Here is a 5,120-nt window from a genome sequence, read left to right on the forward strand (position 1 = left end):
ACATAACTCTCTGCCATCTGGTCATATCTGTACGTCATCTGGTACGGAATAAGACATGCTGATTTGGTTAATCTGTCAATCACAACCCAAATCGCATCACAACCTCTGGAAGATCTCGGTAATTGCGTTACAAAATCCATGGAAATGTGATCCCATTTCCATTCAGGAATCGACAAACTGTGCAGTAGACCTCCTGGTTTCTTTCTTTCTGCTTTCACCTGCTGACAATTCAGACATCTGGATACAAACTCTGCAATCTCAGCTTTCATTTGTTTCCACCAGAACTGTCTTTTCAAGTCATTATACATCTTTCTGCCACCAGGCTGAATACTGAATCGACTGCTATGCGCTTCTGACAATATCTTTTGTCTCAAATCTGAAACATCTGGCACAACAATATGATTATTCACATACAGTACATCATCACGTACCTGATATTTTGATCGATGACCTGATCTGACCATCTCAATCGATTTCTGCACATTCTGATCCACTTTCTGAGCCGCTTTAATTCTCAAAAGCAGCTCTGGTTCAGCTTGAATAACATATAATCTCAAGGGTTTACAATCTGTTTCAAATGCTAATCCAGACAAACAACAATCTTCTATCAAATGTGAAACACCTATCGTCGATAAAGATAAGGAACATACCTTTCGACTCAGTGCATCAGCTGCTGCATTCGATTTTCCCGGATAGTATTTGATTTCACAATCGAAATCCTTCAATAAATCAAGCCATCTTCGCTGCCTCATATTCAGTTCTGATTGTGAAAACATATATTTCAAGCTTTTGTGATCAGAATAGATCTCAAATTTCTCACCGTAGAGGTAGTGTCGCCATATCTTCAATGCAAATACAATGGCCGCCAATTCAAGATCATGAATTGGGTAGCGAGTTTCATGTGGCTTCAACTGTCTAGAAGCATAGGCAATGACATGGCCTCGCTGCATCAAAACACAACCCAACCCTCTGTGAGAAGCATCACAATAAACAACAAATCCACCCGTACCTGACGGAATAGTCAATATCGGTGCACTGGTCAATCTTTTCTTTAATTCCAGAAAACTGGACTCACAGTCTTCTGACCACACAAACGGAGCATTCTTCTGAGTTAACTGAGTAATCGGTTTGGCAATGCTTGAGAAATCTTTAATAAACCAACGGTAATATCCTGCCAAACCCATAAAACTGCGAATCTCTGGCAATGATGTCGGTCTCGGCCAAGAAATCACTGCCTCAACCTTACTGGGATCAACTGATATACCGTCTCCGGATATAATATGACCCAGAAATACAACCTGTCTCAACCAAAAATCACATTTCGACAGTTTAGCATACAGTTTCTCAGCCCTCAAAATTCTCAAAACAGTTCTCAGATGTTCAGAATGCTCAATCATATTCTTCGAATAAATCAAGATATCGTCAATAAAAATGATTACAAAATCATCCAGATATCTTTGAAAGATACGGTTCATCAACCCCATGAATACAGCCGGTGCATTCGTCAAACCAAACGGCATGACAATGAACTCATAATGTCCATACCTGGTTCTGAATGCTGTTTTCGAGATATCAGAATACCTGACTCTCAGATGATGGTATCCAGATCTCAAATCGATCTTGGAATAGACCGAAGAACCCTGCAACTGGTCAAACAAATCATCAATACGAGGCAAGGGATATTTATTCTTTACCGTTGCTTTGTTCAATTGCCGGTAATCGATACAAAATCTCATCGAACCGTCTTTCTTCCTCACAAACAGTACTGGAGCACCCCAAGGAGATACACTCGGTCTGATATATCCCTTGGCCAGTAAGTCCTCCAACTGTTCTTTCAACTCTTTCAATTCTATCGGCGCCATTCGGTACGGAGCTCTAGAAATCGGACCTGTACCTGGTACCAACTCAATGCTGAAATCGATCTCTCGCATCGGAGGCAATCCCAGAATCTCGTCGGGGAAAACATCAGCAAATTCACACACCACTGGCAAATCCGTCAATGATGGACTCGATTTCAGTAAATCAACGGAATAGACCAGGAATCCCTCCGCTCCTTTCTGCAACAATCGAGTCATAGACAATACGGATATCAAAGGAATTCTAGATAGAGAACCCTTACCGTAGAATTTCCACTCTTCAGTCATCTCAGGTCTGAATCTCACTATCTTGTGGAAACAATCAACTGTAGCTCTGTACTTGGTCAACATATCGATACCGATAATACAATCAAAATCAGACAACCCAAGTACAATGCAGTCAATCTCAATCTCATGCCCGTCATACCGTAGTACACAAGATCTAACAAAAGTCACTGATATCAATCATGTCCCCAAAGGAGAAGAGACAGATACTACAGCAGATAGGGACTCAACAGGCAAAGAATGTAACAATGCAAATCTCTCAGATATGAATGTATATGATGCACCAGTATCAATCAATACGTAAGCAGGATAACCAGAAATAAAACAGTTACCTGCCACAATATCATCAGGTGCATCCTGTGCCTGCTCCTCAGTCAAAGCAAAAACTCTGGCCTGCTGTCTAGGAGGCTGGCTCACTGTCTGGCTTCCTCCTGGCCTCGGCTGTGACTGGGATGGTGCTGGCTGAAAGGAGTGGACTGCACCTGGTCGTCTACCAGTCTGAGCTACTGATCCAGATGACTCGGCACCCTGTGACCTCTGAGTATCTCTCTGGGGACAAACTCGAGCAAAATGTCCCTGTTGCCTACAAAGACGGCAACTGCCAAACACTCCTCGGCACTGCTATGTGGAATGCTTCCATCCACAAGTGCTGCAATAGGGTCCTGTATAACTCTGGCCCTGTCCGGTCTGTCTCGAGCCACTCAAACTGGACGAACTGCTTCCAGCTTTCTTGAACTGTTTCCCTTTTGCTTTCAAGAATTCTTTCTTTCCACTACCACTGCCGCTGCCACTCTCAAACCGGGGAGGTGGTCGCTGTGGTCCCGGTGCTGGAGGCATAAACGAAGCTCCTCTCTGTCTCATCAGACCAGCTTCGGCTCCCTTAGCTCGGTTCAAAGCATCAGTAAAATTATTCGGTCTCCCGGTATTCACCAAGGTAAAGATTTCTGGATTCAGGCCATTTATAAACTGGTCTGCAACGACCTCATCATGTTCAGCTACGTGGGGATCAAACCGCAACAGTGAAGAGAATTTGGCCACATATTCCTCAATATTCAGCTGGCCCTGTCTCAAATTGGCAAATTCCGCTCCCTTGTCTTTCCTGTACGACACTGGAAAGAACCTCTGATAAAGTTCAGTTCTAAACACATTCCAGGTAATAGCTGTACCTCGGTGTTCCAATGCCCTCTTCGTCCTGATCCACCAGTTCTTTGCCACATCATGTAACTGGTGTCCGATCAGTTTAACTCTACTCTCATCAGTATATTCCAAGGACTCGAACATCATCTCTATATCGTCCAACCAACTCTCACAATCCACTGAACTTTCGGTACCTTGCAGAGTGGGTGGATGGAATGACTGAAACCTTTTTAACAGTGTCTCCATTGGAGTTGCTGTCACGTCCATTGGAGGATTTGAGGTGCTACCCTGTTCCGGTACTCTTCTCGGAGGCATATCTGAATATCAAAAGGGTTAGCAATCGCATAATAAATATGTCTCAGTCCCTTTCTGATCATCTTACCTCTGATCAAGAATCGGTTCTGATCCATTTCAATAATACATATCACCATATCAAAATCAGATAATTCAGGTAAACATGTATTAAGGCAAGGAATCATGCTAGCAATCAAAAACAGGAAAGAAAACACATTCTACCCCTCTCACTAGCTCCAATCGCAATCTAAAGGATCTATCGCTCTGATACCACCTGCTGTGGGGATCCGGACGCTAATCAATTCTTAATCATCATTAGGATCAATTTACTAATCAAGTAATTAGGGTCATAAATTTTTTTTTCTTTTAAATGCGGAACGTAGTGAAATCAAACTAATATACGTATCAGTATGAAAGTATAAATCTGATACAACATACAAACCTCTCAAACTAAGGTTCAACAACTAATGTCAAGTGTCAAAACCCTATATACATCAAAGTCCGTAGTCTCCACTCTAATCACGATTTCTCCTCATCTCCTAAGCCCTGGTCCTGTCCCACCTGTTGTCATGTACACATACAAACAAGACAACAGCCGGATAATTCCGGTGAGAATATAATCCCAGTATAAATCAATGAAACATACGAGCATATAATCAATACAACAGCATGAAACAAATATCAAAAGCATGTATCAAATCTGAAAACATGAATCAATATAAAACTCTACGTTTCAGACTAGACTCAATCCTAGTCTAGGGATCTCGGTTTCCAGATGTTGGCGTTCCATATCGAATATCCGTGATAGAAGAAACTCCAATTCTAATCAACATCGATATAACCAAACATCCAGTGTCTTGATCTATCCGTCACAGACCTTGACACTCTCGCCAATACAATATCCTGTAACAGAGTGCAATGTGCCAATGACGATTCCATCACTATCCGACACTTCTGTCACAAGATTACCCGTCTAATACTCGTCTAATCCAGACTTTCTATAAATCAATAGAAACAAGCATATCACTTCAAATCAAGGTATATAATAACAATCAGTATGTGATTTAGGGAAACCCAAGTATATCCTACTCGAGTCAATCTCCCAGTACCACATTGACTTATACCTTTCGTTCGTAGTCTCGGTCTGAAGAAATATCAATTCTGAATTCAAGACTGTCTCTGTAAATCTGAAAGGACATATTGAGAATAATAATATCAACATTCCAGTCCCAATTCAATACTGATTCTGATCAATCTAAATTTAATTCAAATCAACGGCATAACGGCACTATCTCAGTATCCCCGTCAATACCATATCAACAGATAACAATTACAAATCATAACCCATATCCGGTACAATCTGTAATTCATTCATAATCCAAATCTGTCCCATTTTCAATTAATATAATAAGAAAATCATAATAATTCCAGAATCAATCCGTTTTCTGATCTAACTTCGATTCTACGGTGTCTAGTATTCCCAGAACACATAATAATGATCAAATAACAATTCTCCCAATATCATAATTTCAAATGATAACAGAACTC

The sequence above is a fragment of the Primulina huaijiensis genome, chromosome 7 (assembly GCF_012295235.1).
Source record: "Primulina huaijiensis isolate GDHJ02 chromosome 7, ASM1229523v2, whole genome shotgun sequence".
Taxonomy (NCBI): Eukaryota; Viridiplantae; Streptophyta; class Magnoliopsida; order Lamiales; family Gesneriaceae; genus Primulina; species Primulina huaijiensis.